This window comes from Pseudochaenichthys georgianus, chromosome 12 (assembly GCF_902827115.2).
Source record: "Pseudochaenichthys georgianus chromosome 12, fPseGeo1.2, whole genome shotgun sequence".
NCBI classification, from domain to species: domain Eukaryota; kingdom Metazoa; phylum Chordata; class Actinopteri; order Perciformes; family Channichthyidae; genus Pseudochaenichthys; species Pseudochaenichthys georgianus.
This window is the reverse complement of record NC_047514.1, coordinates 8,626,916-8,645,248: the sequence shown is the minus strand read 5'-3', so window position 1 is coordinate 8,645,248 and position 18,333 is coordinate 8,626,916.

Here is an 18,333-nt window from a genome sequence, read left to right as displayed (position 1 = left end):
AGGAGGACTTCCAAAAATAAACGTGTATTTCCCTGTTGGGTGGTTACTAGACCATTATTTAAGAGGAAATAAGAGACTTATACTGGACAGGAAGTACAATCTCTACATATGAGCACACATTTTATAAAAGTTGAAATGCTATCGCTAGAAGTCGGTAGCTAATGACTTGCTATAAATCAACATCAGAGTGGCATGATTCCTCGTCACCTACGCTAAGCTAAAGGTGGCTAATGTTCAGAGTGATGATGTTTGGTTGCCTCATTTTGTGAACAAGCTCTGTTTTAAAGATAGTAGAAGCTTTGGACAATCACAAGTGTAAGTATTAACTGACATATTATGTCTTCGAACAAAACGTTCTCAAGAACACCTCTCAAGATTGTGAAAACCACTCTTTCATGCAGCTACCCCAAAAACATTCCGGACATGTGATGCAGAAGTGAAGAAATGCTAAATGATTTCCAGGTTTTAGGACTCAAATACCTGCCCCTCTTTTTCCCCCTGTGGATAGATAGTCATTCACTTTTCAAAATATTTTCTTATACCCCTCACTTTTTCATCACTAAAATCTCTTGAACATAATGATGTCTTACCAGCTGAGAAGAGCTGATCAACATGTTGATCCACTCGCTGAGTTGCCCTCAGTCATTACCGTGCTGCAGCGGGTGACCCCCCCATTCACAGAGGTAAAGACCCTCTGCAGTTCTTGTAAAGCTGTTCGAAGTTCACTCTTCACTCAGCAAGACTTAAACAGGATGTTCACTTACTCGCCAAGATTGGATGCCACCAAGATATTTGTGTGTCATCCCTATAGTCAAAAGTAGCAATTTGGGAGAAGAGGACTATTTAAAGGCTGAGAAACATCAGTTGTTCAGCCAAACAAAAACAACTAAAATCATGCTGCATGCTGAACTGTTGATTTTATTTTTCGTGTTCAAAACACTTACATGTGATGAGCGCCTGCCAAGAAAGTGCTATTGTTAATCGATGTTTTCACATGCGGCCTGTTAATTATAAAAATGTGAATCTGAATGTAAAATGATGCAAACATAATTTTCTCTTTTGTTTTGGATTCTGGTAAAATGACAAATCTGTTCAAACACACAAACACACACACAATTAGATGTACGAATAACACATGAAATAATCTTATTAACCACATACAGAAACAAGTACACCCAATGTGTATTAGAAAGACAGTCGTCGTCCATCATTCAGCTTTTAACCGAGCATGCCTCCCCATGCATGGGGTGGAAATACAAATATAATCTGCAAGAAAAATAAGAGAAAAAAGGGAGCAATAGCCTACAGCAGATATTCACATTACTATACTTTTCACAGGTACACACATCTTTTTTGTTGTTGATGAATTTATCCAGGGAATAAGAATAAACAATGTAGGTTTACCCCTTAAGCAACCAAAGAGTAATGTGGCACTAATTTCATATACTCACTGCAGACAGAGTCTGTATGCTGACCAGGGGCGGACTGGCCATTGGGAATACCGGGAGTTCCCCGGTGGGCCGGTGCTGTGTGTGGGCCGGAGGGTCAAAAAAAAAAAAAAAAAAAAAAAAAAGTTTATAAAAACAATCGTACCGGCCCACATTTGTAAGTGTTCCGGCCCAGCCCAGTGGGGTGTAGCCAGGGTTGGGTTGTAACGGAATACATGTAATGGTGTTACGTAATCAGAATACAAAAATCAAGTAACTGTATTCAGCTCGCGTTACATTTGAAAAACGAGTAATCTGATTACAGTTACTTTCGTAAACCTGAAGTGAATACATTTTGGATGACTTATCGGAATTATTGGTGGAAAGATTTTCTCACAACATTTAATATTCATTACTAAAGGTACAGCCGAATCATCACAGCGCACACAACTGCGCAGATGGACCAAAAAGGGGAGCGTTTGAAAAAAAATTGCGGGTCCGCTCAGTGAAACAATAACAACGTAACATGGAGGAACAAAAGTCTGCATTTAAATTGTGTGTGTGTGTAGAGGTGTGTGTGGTTAAAACACATCAGCCACACTGCTCTTTAGCCTTTCTAATGATTCTGAAGGTAAACCCAGTGAAGGCGGTGCGTGAAAGGCGGTGCGTGAAAGGCACTGCGTGCTCCTCTTCTCAGAGGCTGAGTTAACCCTCCCGCTGCTTCCTGGTGCTGCAGAGATGTCATGAAGTGAAGGAGGTTTTCCTTCTATAAAACAGCTGCGGGCAGCAGATACTGTGAGAGTCACAGACATGAATACATAGATCAAGGCAGACTGGTGCACACACTCTCCTGTTTTGCCAATCCGGTGCTTAAACAAATATAGCTCTAAACCCCTGGCCGAAATGTCCTGAAAATGAAGTCCGAGTTCAACATTTTAATTAATGTCAACACTGGCAGGACAGAAGGCGACACGCCCTTTCTAAGCCATGTCCTCACATCCCAAGCTGCATCCCCAAAAAGTGTATTATGTTGTTACAACAGGGTTCAGGGGGAGTGGCTGTACGGCTGCACCCGTAGGATAGAAAAGGGGGAAGTGACGTCTGACTCAGAAGTCGCGCGGCTGTGGAGAAGAACGTGTTGCCCACATTCTGTTACTGAGTTTAGGCTAGTTAGCTAGCAGGTTTATTGTTTTGGGTGCAGTCACTTTTGCCTCCACTTGCTGTTCAAATAAATGTTGAAAGAAAAAGTGAATCTGTTTACAGTTCTGTTTTATATGGGTGTTGAAGAAGAAGAAGAAGAAGAAGAAGAAGAAGAAGAAGAAGAAGAAGAAGAAGAAGAATTGGTCTTGGCTCTTTAATGGTCTCACATGCAGAGCACACAGCACACACAATGAAATGTGTTCTCTGCTTTTAACCCATCCTAGTACCAGGAGTCTAGTAGGAGCAGTGGGCAGCTATTGTACAGCGCCCGCGGAGCAATGGGAGTGAGGGGGGAAGGGGGATGTCCGGTGCCTTGCTCAAGGGCACCACGGCAGGGCAGGAGGTGAACTGGGACCTCTCCAAGTAGAAGTCCACACTCCAAATAGGTCTGGTCGGGGACTTGAACCGGCGACCCTACGGCAAACAGTCCAAGCCCCTACTGACTGCCCTAGATTTAGTCCCTAATTTTGCTCTCAAAATGGACCAGATTGATGCATTTAACTTCAACATTTAAAAGAAAATCTTCCCGGGGGAGCTTGCCCCCGGACCCCCCTAGAGGAGGTGAGGTCCACCACCTGCCCACACCCCCTGTTAAATTGTCTCACCCACATTGAGGATGCTTCCTACGCCCATGTTTTATTCCATGGCAAATTGGGTCCAAATGTTATTGCATCAATGATCTGTTAACATTAAAATCACTAAATATATGCTCTAGCTATTTTGCTCTAGGCAACTCAAGGGCTCAGGTAATGTGATTACTATATGAATAATTGTCCAAAATAACATAAAATGCATAAGGTTTTTTGTTAAGTAACATACTTTCGCTGCCGGCCGGCCGATACATGCTGCGCATTAAGTGGGCCTGTCTGTCAATTAATCCCCGGGCCACTTTTTCCCCCCAGTCCGCCCCTGATGCTGACCTTTGATGACCTTTGTTAGACCAACATTGAGTTCTATCAACTCATTTATGATCTTTGACACAGAATAGAAGAACATGTTTAAATAATGGGGTGTCTTTCTTTTGCCTCATCATTTACTGTCAGACAATTATTTTAGCTCACATGCTGACAGAGTACCATTTTACCTCTATGCTAAAATACAAGCCAATCCAACCTTGAACTTTGCTTAACTTGCAGCACTGGTAAGTCACGTAAGCCTGCGGGGACAGCAGACAGACTGACCCAGCTGCAACCCTGCTCTTCCACCAACCGTCTCTTCCTATTTTTCTTCATCACTTCGTCTTCTGGACCAGTGGTATTGGTCTCAACATCCCCTTCCCTTTGCTCTCTCTACGGTCACCTGCTTCTCCTCTTTCACTTTTTGACTCTTCATTCTGCAGTGTTTATGGTATTTCCGTTTTTTGTACCACAACTGTATATGTTTGTAGAAAGTGTGTATACTTTGATGACATGTAGAAAACAATAATCCAAATGTGAGGACAAGGACACACTTGCAGACTGGAGGACTAAACAAGTGTGTGCCTAAGAAGTTTGTGACTTCTTCCTAAATCCACAGCACATGAAGCCCACAAGGGGCCTAGGGAAATCTTCAGCAGACTTTCATAGAGCTCGCTTGGTGTGCATCTTTCACAGAAGACTAGCCATTATGCTAATACTGTTACGTGTATGTAAATATAATATTAGCAGAGTTCTTGCATAAACTGATTACAAAAAACACACAATTTTGTCTTTTCATCCCCAAGGCAAAGCAAGGTTAGTGTGGCGGTGTGGTGTGTTGGTAAATTGGATCTTAAAAACCGGACAAAGGACAAACAATGCCACCTGGGGGCTTACACCCCAGGACATCTACACCAAAAGACAAGAAATCCGGACACAGGTTTGTTAACTGAGGGGCAGAGTATAAAGCAAGACAAATGCAAAACAAACTAATCAAAGTATAAACAAAAAACGAAATCAACCAAAACATAGTTAGCCAACAGCACTAAGCAAAACAGCAGCAGGTTAACCTAAAAGCAATGGTAACAAATGGTCTACCATGAAGCATACAAACAATTTAAAGGTCACCTATTATGCAAAATCCACTTTTTCATGAATTTTATACATAAACATTGTCCACTCTGTGTAAAGAGATTCTGAAAGTTTCAGGAACAAAATATTCGCTCACTTTTTGTCCTGATCCATTTATATAAAAACCAGTCTGGAAATGAGCTGATTAGATTTTGGCCACTTTATGATGTCATAACGATTTTTAATTAGCAGAAACAAACATACTCTCAAGAACGTTTGCTTAAACATTAGCTGTATTTAAATATTCAAAATATGAATAGGAAAACATAGAAAAAAACACAACTTAGGAAACTCAGAAGGCACTGCAGGGGAATGCAAAACAGTCCCAACAGTATTCATATAATATAATATATTATATCTCAAGTTTTGTTGTCTTATATGTTCAATCATTTAAAACAACCTGTGGCTGCCACATCATGGAAGATGGTAAACATGTATTTTACTCTGAACAGATATCTTGTTATTATAAGGCCACATTTAACAATGTTTACAACCAAATGACATCTGAGAGATTTTTCATTGGTATGTGTGTTGAAAATAAAGAAGAAAAGAAAACAAGAGTGTGGAAATAGTGACATTTCTTAACAGAGGGAAATGAGAGCAAAAGTATTGTACAGTTTGCCCAGAGGAAGCACAGGCCAGGGATAGCGAAAGTGAGAAAAAGAATGCTTTGTTTAGTGTTGTCAAGGGAAGGACAGGTCTTTGTAGGATTTTCTGTAGGACAGGAAGTCTATTAATCTGTCTAGGCAGAGGCAAGGAGGAGGGAGACATGGCTGAACAGAGGGAGGAAGAATGCAGGGACAAGGGGAAGAAGAGATGGACGGCCCCTCTATTTATGAAGAGAAGAAGATGGGAGGCACTGATTGAGTTTAGGACAGTAGGGAAGTATGAATAATGAGGAAAGGACGTATGTCATATAAATTAATGCACAGAGAAAGTGGGGGAGAAGGGAAGAAATGTAAGTAGGAACAGAGCCTCGCTGACCAGAGTCAGGTTTGGACACCATCAATCTGCCCCAAAACTTCGCCCTGAGGAGCAACAGATCACGCAGGAGGACAAAAGAGGGGAAGGATGCAAACAGTGGGAAGGGAGGAGGAGATGACGATACTAGAGGCATAAGTAGTCTAAGGGGGTAGGAAGAAAGACATCAAGGGGATGGAGAAAAGAGGTTCAGTCTGATTTCCAAGAAATGTAAAGCACCCTAACCTATTGCACGATCTTAGCCAAAAGTGACACAAGTGGAACAAAGTACAAACCAACGCTGAACAAGACAGGCTTGTGAGGAAAATGTTTTTAAGAGGTTTTACACCAACTTAGAAGTAGGGTCATTTTATCAATGACTTCTACACAACTACACAATTGTATTGGCAATATCTCAATTCCTGGTAGAGGGTCTATTATTTGACGTTAGCAAGTGGCTGCAAAACAAAAACATGCCGTCTTTATTAGAGAAATCTGATTGAGCAATAAGCTATAGTCTCATCAACATGAGTACTACAAAAAAGTTGATTTAAAAATAAAGCCTATATGGCAAAACAGAACAGTAACATGTTCACCCACAACTGTAAACTAGAAAGTTATTGAAAGGGAAACAATAATTGGTGTATCCGCCCTGTGGTTCAGATACTTTTTTGTAATGGATTCTTGCCTGGCCAATGCTTCCACCAAGTTTCATGAAAAATACGACCATCCATCTGAGAGACAAACGGAGCCAGAAAACAGGACCTTCTTGGCGGAGCTTATTACTTGAGGGACTTGAACAAGAGCATATCTTACTTACACATGTCTCTATATCGGACTGTGTCTGAGGCGTTCTTCTCACAGCTTTCAACTCCTGTAAGAGTAACACAAGTCATGTAATACAAGTCCTATGTCCTTGGATTAGGCAAGGTCCTAAAACTATCGTAGGGTGACTGGGAAAGTTGGTCAGACAGTTAAAATGTGTAATCTGAGTGAGGGTTGGGGTTCAGAACTGTGAAGAAAGAAGGCAACCATCCATATCTCCTGTGCTGCTATGATTTATGTTCACACAAACACACCTTTGAGCACATGTGGACATGTGCTGTCACACGTGTGCTTAGACATGTGAACAAGGACGTGTGTTTGTTGTAAAAATATAAGCACACACATCAACACACATTCTAGAGCACTTTATTTATAGTTTAATCATACTTTCAAAATGCCTAGACATACAACTGAGATTATTCCTTAAAGAAATGGAAAACCAAACACACACACACACACACACACACACACACACACACACACACACACACACACACACAGATATATATCTAAAACATATGTTTATTCGCATAATAACACACTTAGGAATTGTTTTGACTGAAACATTTAAGAACACTACAGCAATGCATAACAACAAAATTACTTTTAAATAGGTGATCAAACTCAAAATAAAATCCAACCTCTTTTTTCCTTTGAAAAACACATGATGAATTTTATAACATTGAGGTAAGGGTGATTCCATCAGGCTGGCATGCTTTCATCCAAACAGCTTACACATAAAAAAGAAAAGATCACTTTGTGAAGTCCTCAGCTGATACTGTTGCAATAAATTGATTTTAAATCTGTAAATCAATAATAAAAAAAAACGTTTACACCCACTCAAACGTTATAAGATTGAATGTAAAAGCACACAGCATGACCTTTGCTTTTGCAAGACAATAAACTCGCTCCCAGCATTTTAAATGATTTTTCCCGCAGTGTTAAATTAAATGAGCGTAACAATGTCAAACATCTCCGTCAGCTGTACATCATTGAAACTTAAATAGAACTTCCTCAGCCTAAAAAAAGATTTACAGATTCTCAACATGAGGCTTTTTTTTACACTTCCTGAGTCTCTTAGAAAAACATACAAACTCAGCCGTGTTGCATTTCAATTACTCCGGGTTGTAAAAGAGGGAGAACATCGGTTTTACATCTCAATCGTGCCTGATTTACGATGGCTCCTCTCTCCGAGGGATTCTGCACCTGCGAGTAATATCCTTGGAGTGTGTGTGTGTGTGTGTGTGTGTGTGTGTGTGTGTGTGTGTGTGTGTGTGTGTGTGTGTGTGTGTGTGTGTGTGTGTGTGTGTGTGTGTGTGTGTGTGTGTGTGTGTGTGTGTGTGTGTGTGTGTGTGTGTGTGTGTGTGTGTGTGTGCACGCAAATGGAAGCGTGTGATATCCAGTCGCAGTGGAGCAAAAGTCTTGGCCTGTGAAAGGGGTTGACAGTGTATTACAAGTAGATCAGAATCTCTGTTACTCTCTCTTCTTCGCACGCCGACGTGCTGAAACACACAAACGCGTACTTGCAGTTTTAAAAAAGACATGAAAGAAGAGATTGATTGAGAGCACTTCCAGTAGACATTTCCTGGCTATGAATCAGGCTGATGATGGAAAGTGTTGCTTTTGGATTGCCGATACACAAGTGCCACGGGCGATGCACTTTGATTGGGCCGCTTTCACTTCTGTACAGCCATTCTCAAAACTAGAGGAAGAGGAAATCAGTGCTGCATTTCGGAAATATGTCCTTGCAGTGGGAGGACACGAATGCATAGGATGAAGGGTAAATTAATAGGAGACAAGTCGAAGTGATTCAAGGTTTGGGTTTCTTTAAATCGGATGTATATATGTGTAAATGTGGACTGGTAGGATGAATGGTGTTCTGATTGACGGATGGATTAAGGAATGGTGGATTATAGAGGTATTTGAATGGAGACAGACACAAATAATAAAGGCTGATAAATGACTGTATTTTCATATGAATGTGCTCGTCAAAGCCAAACATTTTTATTAATTTGAATTCACACTTCACGGGAGATTTGGAAAAATGAAAGCTGCAACAGGCAGAATGTGCTTTCTGTTTTGGCACGATACTGTGTGTTTGTTTCTGGCTCCCGGGCAAACATTTCAAAAACTGGTGTGACAAAAAAACATGTTTTGTTGGGAAAAGCCTACTGTTGTTCCCTTGTTATTGCTTATGCTTTGCAGCCATTTGCACAAGATTGCTCTCAAAGTGGCAACTGACATTAGACTGACATCAAGACTAAGTGACCTTTGTAGTAATTATAGTTGCATGATATGTTGAAATCCCCTACACCTAGCCTACTAATGGTACTTCTTAAATCTTAAGCCCTAAAGTTTGCATTTTTCTTGAATTTGGACATTTACATTGGCTGCATTTAAAAAACAATTCTAAAAGCATTAAATGCACCACTCTTTGTTCTTTTGCAACTTGAACTGAAAAGATAGGCATTTCCAATATCTTACAATACAGGCCCTGGGAGTACAAGAATGATTTTTGTAAAATGCTGAAGGTTCTCTGATGTTTTTCATAATTCATCCTCTTCTGAACCAAATTGTATTGCTATCTATCAAGTGTTACTTGAAGCAAATGAGCAAATATTTTTCTAATATGTGTTTCTACTTCAAAAGTGTTTGGCCAGGACATTACAGTACATGAACTTCTGTGAAATAGCTCTTTCTTATACAGAATTCAATGTGTTCTGCTTCCCTTGACAATGTATCGCAGCGGGGAAACTAAGCAACAAGAGAAGCTTAGCCGATTGGATATTGTAGTTGCATGCATAAAATCAGCCTGCCTCATGATATAAGTAGAGTTCCTGCTCAGGCAAAGTAGATCCTGTCTTCTATGATTCCTGGTATGTCTTGCAGAGCTAAATGAGGGAAACATGAGACAATAACACCAAGGGTGATTCTGCATATAAAACTGAATCATGTGCACGCTCCTTGTAAAGCCGCCATCTCCATATGGGCTGTGATTGTAGAAAGTGATGGCAGGTTGATGATCTGGTGCCACTTCATGGATATAAATATTGAAGGGGTGTCACAATTCACATGTTAGGTCACGTTTGTAGTTTTGTCTGTGTTGGTGTTTTTCTTGTCTTTGGATTTCCTGTCTTATTGTGTTAAGTGTTCACCCCCATTTCCTGCCTGTCTGCTTTCTGTCTGTTTCCCTCCCTGATTACCCGATTGTGTTCACCTGCTGTCCTTGTGTTTCTCCTCCCGTGCCCGGCTGTTTCTCGTTGTCATGATTACCCCTTCTTGTATTTAGTCTTGTCTCTGTCTGTGTTCAGTGTTGGGTCATTGTTTGTTGGTGACGGAGTTCACCGGAGAGTGTTCTGTTCTGCATTTATCTGTATCCTTGAAATAAAGGGTTTCTCAAAAGTTATCTGCATTTGGGTCCTGCTTCCTTCACTCATCCGTGACAAGGGGTTGGTTTGTGAGAGATTGTCTTTGGCATAGTTTGCCCATAATAATTCTTGTTGCCATCGTGTGTTGAGCATTTGGCAGTTTGGCAGACTCTCTCTCGGGCTGCTTACTCCCAACTCAGCATTGTTTTGGAGAATTATTTTCGAGAGTTTGGCTTTAGTATGCATCAGGGAGTTCCTGGGAGATGAGATATGGCTAAGGGAGTAGAGGGGAAGAGCGCAAAAGTGATTAGGGAAGCCATTGTTAAACTGTAACGTCTGAACTCAGTCACAGAGAAGCTTTACGCCATCTATTCAGTGAAGAAACAGACAAGTTGGGGTTCACGCTCATTGGCAACTATGTTAGGTCACATGCAAAATAATTGAGTTTATAAAGTTGGTGTTTCTTATGTTAAGGCTTATTAAACTTATTAAACCTCTTAATAAAATGCAGTCTGGATAATCACCACCAATATGACCTCAAAACCTGAACTGTACACATAACTATAGAAGGTTTTAGTATTGAACATTTGTACTAGTTTGCACATGTTTTCCCTAATAAAGTGGCCACTGGTGTACATTAAAACTGACATGCATACTGTGCAATACACATCTATATGAATAACTAAACTGCTCTAAAGAATTACTGAGTGTTTCAGCCACCACATATAAGTTAGAGGATACAATACAAAATGTTATATAGCTTTTTTTTTCTGTTTATCTGCAATAATTTACATAATGGACAATGGCATGAAGGTGAGTCAGATTAGAGACACCTATTTAAGGGATATCTTTGCAAGACAACGTTATGTTTTGCATGGCTTCCAGCTTGTTGGATAAGGTTCTGGTTAGCTGTCAGATCTAATAATGACATCCTACAGGCCGTGTTATCCAGGCAGCAGCCAGCTCACACGTGTGTTGTTTCTCCTCAGGCCTTTACGTGTCTCTGACACCCAACAATGATTGGACAAAGCCCTTTGCTATCTGATGAAGAGCACTGGTTTACGCAAGCAGAAGCACGAAGAAGGGACATCATCTTCATTTCCAATGGTGAGTGTGTCAAGAGACATTGTGTAAACCCCAGGCTGTTTTAACATAGAAAAAAAGGATAAATCCACAGCTACAGCCTCAGTACTCTCATGAGTAATTCAGTCATGAGTGAATCATTGGCAAGCAATCCACGCCATCTAAATTGACCATGTTAAATTCATGACTGATGTGAATAGAGTCAGTGTGTTTGCGTGTCATTAGAGATGACAGTCACTCGATTCTTCATCAGGAGAAGAGAGCTAAACCAATTCAGATCCAGACCTGCATTGAGCGAACAGAGCCTGATCGTTTATTTTGTATTCATACTCTTGCTCTTTCTCTCTCTCTCTCTCATCTTCTGCTTTTTTTCTGTATTTTAATCTTTCATAGTCTCCAGCTCATAATTATCACCTCTCTGACACATTAGAAAGAGAACTGTTGTAACGGATGTGACTGTGACTTTGTGCACAAAATCTGTTCAGAAGAGCTGTGCAGCACCATCACTGTTGGACTATTTGTACTATTGAGTACTGAGCCTTACAAATACCGTATTCTTCCCCATCCTCTAACCCTGTCAGTGTTGACGTCTTGCTCTATCTGTGGAAGAACCAGCGGGAATTATCAAGCATTGCTTTCATCTTTCCTAATGTTCCAACCATTTAACAACAATTTATAAACAACAATTTTTTTATAAATTATTGTAAGCAATTCAACTCTCAGTAACAAAAGGGATGTGCTCTGTTGTGGTGTGGTCCCTCGGAAGAGAAGAGTGTGTTGAAATCAAATGGACGATAACTGGTCTCCAATCCATTTAGCAATCAGCTGGAAGGTAGCAGTCACAGATGAACTATGTCAACAAATAACCCCCCTCGTAACGGCTTGAAAGCCAGCATGCCTTGATCAGAGCTGCAAATGTTTTCATTACTTACTGAGATGTCAGACACATCACAGAGACTCCCCAGATTATGTGATAATGGAACTGAACACAGAGGTGAGGTGAAAGGTAAAAAAAAAGATGTTTGTTGGAAATGGGATTTTAATCACTGTTGGGAAGCAGTTGCCACAGGCCTGACCAAAACTATGCTGAACAGAAGGAATCAAGCAGTAAACCCAGTGAAATCCAAACAAGGGGAAGCTATTGATTGGTCATTGTTTTTAAAATGATTTTGGTTATTTTCTGTGTCACATAAGAAGTCAGGGGAATTGACAAACAAATGATTTCCCAGGATATTTTCTTACATTACTTACATCTACACTGAAAACAAAAGTCAAACCTCAAAACCTCTGCACCCAAAATAGGGAAAACAAAGACTGTTTTTTATACTAAACACACCTGTAAATTCATATACACTGGATAAATCACACTCCTTAACACAGTAACACATTTCGTACAAAGTTCCAATGGTACTGTAAGAGCTCTTTCATTTAAAGCCATACAAGTAAAACAAAAACATACAAACGACTTGCATTTGAAACTTGGTGCTGTTTACATTTCCCTTGAATTTGCATCACAAGAAATGTAAACAGCATCAAGAAGAAATGCCCTGGACAGATAACATGGCTGGCATCTTAAACATTACAAGTTTGACATATGGGGAAAATTGTCTATAACTTTAACATTTAGAAAATCTTTAACCAAGCATTATTGATGTAAAAACAGAGCCTGCTTACATTCTTCCAACTGGAGTCCTGCGGTTGGCATGTCAAGGGACATTTCTTGATCTATAATGACAGGATGGAGCCATGTCTAACGTTGATGGTTTATCCTGATACTTATGTCATTCATCCTACATTCCTGCAACCAGACATCAGCCAGGAGAAGCCTTACAGTCGTATTGTGATATAGAACAGTGGTGGGCTATTCATTCATTAAACTGTAGTGATTCATACCTAGGTAACTCCTGTTTTGCATAGACTTGGTACTGAATAGAATACTCCCATGCAATCCCATCGTTTTTTCTAACGTAGAAATTAACGAGTCTGCATTCAACTTCCTAACAATGTCTCAGTCACTCAAATCACTCAATGAAGCCGTTGTAGTACCCAGAAAAAACGGGATTCAGGTATTTCTTATGCTTAGACTCCCACGCTTTTACACAGGCAATAATGCAGTGATCCAGAAAATATATTAAGAAACCAAAATAAAACAATCTCTTATAAATTCCTTGAGCCTTGTCTGGTGCCCAGAGAGGATGTGGCCGTCCACATGCAGAACATGGAAGGGAGTAAGGTACTCTGTGTTTTTTGTTGTTGTTGTGTGTCTATATGAGTGTGTGTGTTTGTGAGTGAAGGTGAGAGTAGGAGGAAAAACATTTCCTGATCTTTTCAGTCCAAAGACTGGAGGAAATAAACACACTTCAGGCTCTTGCTCTAGACTGCGAGTTCATCTGGCATCCAGCACCAGAACATAACAAATGTACAAAAGGGAGGTGTAATCCCTCCACACACACACACACACACACACACACACACACACACACACACACACACACACACACACACACACACACACACACACACACACACACACACACACACACACACACACACACACACACACACACACACACACACACACACACACACACACACACACACACACACACACACACACACACACACACACACACACACACACACACACACACACACACACACACACACTACTGAGCTCTTACTCCGTACTTCAAAAGGTACTTGTCAACGTTTTTTCACGTTTTAGCCCATTGGCTACAAGTCACCCATACTTTACAATTTTCCGAATCATCCCATGCTGTTTTAGAGTTTGATGAAGTCATCTTTTCAGCCTTCAAGGCAACCACTGCTTTTAGGTCATGTCAATATGATATTGAAATGTTCCTGCAGAGATTTAAAACTTACTTTAAGTCTGTAAACAATCAAAGTGAAGATGCAGTTGGGTCTAGTTAAAGTATTAAATCAAGATTAGATTTTTTGTCAAATTTGGCTTTTATTGTTGTGCAGTTTAAAACACTGTTAGTGAAATACCCTTGGATACTTTTTGATGCTGCAGGGTTGAATTGCATTGTTAGCTGAGGGCACAGATTCCTTGAAGCCGCTCTCTCAACTTGCATCGTGTGTTGTCCACCTTTTATTCTTGTGTTTTTATCCAAATATCTCTCATATAGTCACAGTGTTTCAACTGAGAGTTAAGTTAGGTGGTGTTAACCTTTGAAAGGTAGGCTACTATGAGTGCTGATTGGTTTGAGTCAAAGTTATTCTTTTTTTATCCCCTAAAGATAATTTTGTTGTCATGCTCCAAAGAAACAACATTCACAACAAGGTATAAACGAAACAAGAACAACAAAAGTATTTGACAGTGTACCCAGGCTATTTAGAGCTGTTATAGCTGTTGGCACAACACTCCTCCTAAAGCTGGGTTTTTTGTGCAGATGGGTTGCCTGTAACCTCCTGGAGGGAGAATGATGAATAATGGGTTGAGGGGATGTCAGGGGTCGTGTGCTATGGTCAGTGCTCTGCGAGTGGTGGCACTATCAATCAAGGCTGGCAGATGGGAGTGGGGGGACCAATTATTTTAGAAGAAATGTTTCCAGGAGCTTGTTTCTAATAGTTAGGGTGAGCATGGTGAAATAGCAGATGGCACAGTGCAGGAGAATAGGTTCATTAATACTTTGATATAGAAGAAACAGGAGGTGAGATTTGACTGACCCAAAGTTTGTTGCTAACAAAAAGTCTTTGTTGGCAGCAATTATAACTGTCTGAGCTATGATGATCAAAGCTTGGTTTATTGTCAAGAATGATGAAGAGATAGATGAACGTTTCTACTGGCTGTCAGTGGATGTAAGTGTAGCAATGTTGGGTGTTTATTTTCTTTGGGGGCGTTGTTGAAGATAAGTGCCTTTTGTCTGTGTATTGTTGGTAGGTTGTGATTGAGTCCCTGTGTTGTGGGGAGGGCGAAAATGGCTGTGTCAGAATACTTCAGTTGTTTTGTGACAAAAGAGGAACTAACACAGTCATTGGTACAATGGCGGTGTATAGAAAGGGTCTCAGAATGTAGCCCTGGGGTGCTCCATTGGACATGGTGTAACAACAACAATTTTCCTTTTTCCATTTTTTTCTTCCGAGGCAGGTTGACGTCACTATGTCGAAATGGACCAATTGGTCCAAATGGACCAATCCGCACACACACACTCAGACCCCATGCAGCAACCAGGAAACGACACCAGTAATCCACCTCACACTGTCCGCTCCTCGAGCATAAACACTGATGTTCAGCTGTAACGGTGGTTGACTAATCAGAACAGAGTGGACGAGCTGACCAATCAGCGCACAGTGGGCTCATAGGGAGGGGGGGCAGGAGCTCCAACAAGGCGTGTAGGACAGAGAGTGAATACACATACTGTACAGAGATGCTGTATGAGAAAACCAATGTGATTTTGGAAAATTGAACGATATAAATCTATTCTAGTAGACCTCAACAATTGAATTATGTTCAGTAGAAATGGCCCAAACAAGGGACCTTTAAACTGATATAGTTACATACATGTATATGTATAGGTGGAAAAAGTGCCTATTGATACAAAAATCAACTGCGCTAACTCACCAACAGAATATAGAGCCAATGGCTTGTGACAACCAAAAGAGAAACATTGCCTATAATTTTCTTAAATTGTTTACTCTAACATTTACAATATTTCTACAGAGAGAAAATAACTGTAAAAATTATCTATTGCTGCTTTCATTAAAATATGTTCCTAAGAAAGAATGACCTTCACAGAAATTATCCTTGAATGTGGTATTCAACAATAGTTTGAAGTACCTAACCTTCCAACAGTCCTAGCCAAACATCAAGCTAAACTTGGATGTTCATACTCAAGTTTGGTCTGATAGCCATTCTGGCCAAACATTGGCCTGTAATTTGAGTCTTTTTTAAGTGCCCTCTCTCATTTGGACTTTCAATTCCTACGGTCAGTACAGTAAAATTGTTCTCATTTCTCACGTCCTCAAGGGAACGCCTGTCCCTTGAATTGATTTTAAGTAAATAAAGCTGCCTGTGTAAAAGACTGTTTGATGGTAGCAAAAGGAGGGTGAGGGAAACCATGTTTTATGTGGTGCTGTGGTTTTTTTCTACATCAACATTCAGGCTCAATTGATTTTGTTATAGGGGATGGAAAGGATGCTGTGTGAAGATAGGGAATGACAGAGCTTTGACTTGTAAAAAACAAAAATCCATGTGTTGCCAAAGTATAAAAGCTGATGGATTGAAAAGATCAGGCTAGAACAGAGAAGGAGAAAGCAATATATTATATAACATTACTAGAAAATAGGAACTTTGTTATTAACAATTATTGATCAAACAATAGCCATTTTTTAGTGTGGCAGTACAAAATCGAACTTCATGTTTGCATTGGCAACTGCGATGTCAATACATCAAAACAACCACTGACCCACTTTTAAATCTTTTTTCTTTGTGTTTTAGAATTGTTTGGCATTAATTTATGGGTTTTCCGGGCAAATTAAACCAATTGTTAAGATAAGTGCCGTCACATCCTAATCATTGACTCAGCCCTCTCACCTGAAGGCCTGCCATGAGACATTTGAAATCAAGGCACATTTGAAAACCTTTTGAGACCCATTCTTTGGCGTACAACTTGACCCAAATTCATAGCTTTAATATTTTTACTGTGGCAGTCCCCTTTTTATAGAAAGCACTGTGTAACTTTGGGTATGTCCTCAAATGATTTGTATCACCCTTGTCTCAAAACAAGGCAAATGCTCTCTTATTGTTGTCCCTGCTCATATCCCAAATACATTTTTCTCTGTATCAAGTAAATTGCCAAAAAAGATTTGCCCAGGGTGTCATTGCTCTCTCTATATTCGGCTCTACAGCTTTCTGGCACTGTCTTATTGTGTTTCAGATTCCTTTATTCAGGCTTGTCATTTTCACTCTGTTTGTTTCTCTCACTCTCTACCCTCTACTGTCCCAATTCATTTGACATCTATCCTCTACATGTAGCTTTCTTTCTCTCCTCCGTATGAAACATATTTTTAAGATTATGTTGGTTTCTATTGGATTCCAGGTGGAGTCGAAAGAGATGAGTTTTCAGTCTGCGCCGGAAGGTGTGTAAGCTTTCTGCTGTCCTGATGTCAATGGGGAGCTCATTCCACCATTTTGGAGCCAGGATAGCAAACCCACGTGTTTTTGCTGATGGGAACTTGGGTCCCCCTCGCAGCGAGGGTGCAGCGAGTCGTTTGGCTGATGCAGAGCGTAGAGCACGCGCTGGGGTGTACAGTTTAACCATGTCCTGGATGTAGGAAGGGCCAGATCCATTTGCAGCATGGTACGCAAGTACCAGTGTCTTGAAGTGAATTCTAGCAGTTACCGGAAGCCAATGAAGGGAGCGGAGGAGCGGCGTGGTGTGGGAAAATTTAGGAAGGTTGAAGACCAGACGAGCCGCTGCATTCTGGATGAGCTGCAGAGGTCGGATGGCACATGCAGGTAGACCAGCCAGGAGGGAGTTGCAGTAGTCTAGGCGTGAGGTGATGAAAGCCTGGACCAGAAGCTAGGTTGCTTTCTGGGTCAGCTGGGGACGTATCTTCCTGATGTTGTAGAGCGTGTATCTGCAGCAACGGGTTGTAGCAGCGATGTTTGCAGTGAAGGACAGTTTGTTATCTAGGATCACACCCAGATTCCTTGCAGTCTGAGTCGGGGAAACAACATAGGTGTCGATGTTGATAGTCAGGTCAAGAGTGGGACAATCTTTTCCCGGAAGGAAAAGCAGTTCAGTTTTGTCAAGGTTGAGCTTGAGATGATGAGCGGACATCCACTGAGAGATGTCAGCTAAACAAGCAGAGATGCGTGCGACGACCTGGGTCTCTGAGCGGGGAAAGGACCGAATTAATTGGGTGTCGTCAGCGTAGCAGTGGTATGAAAAACCATGCGGGCTAATGACAGATCCGAGCGAGTTTGTGTACAAGGAGAAGAGGAGGGGACCAAGAACAGAGCCCTGAGGGACCCCTGTAGTTAATTGACAAGGGTCGGACTCGGACCCTCTCCAAGTTACCCTGTAGGTACGGTCTTTGAGGTATGAGGTGAGGAGGGAAAGTGCAGAGCCTGAAACTCCAAGTTCTTGGAGAGTGCGAAGGAGGATCTGATGGTTCACCGTGGCGATTGCAGCAGACAGGTCCAACAGGATGATGACAGAGGAGAGGGATGCTGTTTTGGCAGTGTGCAGTTCATCAGTGACAGCAATGAGAGCAGTTTCTGTGGAGTGGCCTGCCTTGAAACCAGACTGGTGCGGATCCAGAAGGTTGTTCAGATGGAGATAACAGGAGAGTTGTTTAAAGACAGCACGTTCAAGTGTTTTAGACAGGAACAGGAGGAGAGAGACAGGCCTGTAGTTTATAACATCAGGCGGGTTGAGAGTGGGTTTCATTAGGAGAGGGTTTACTCTTGCCTCC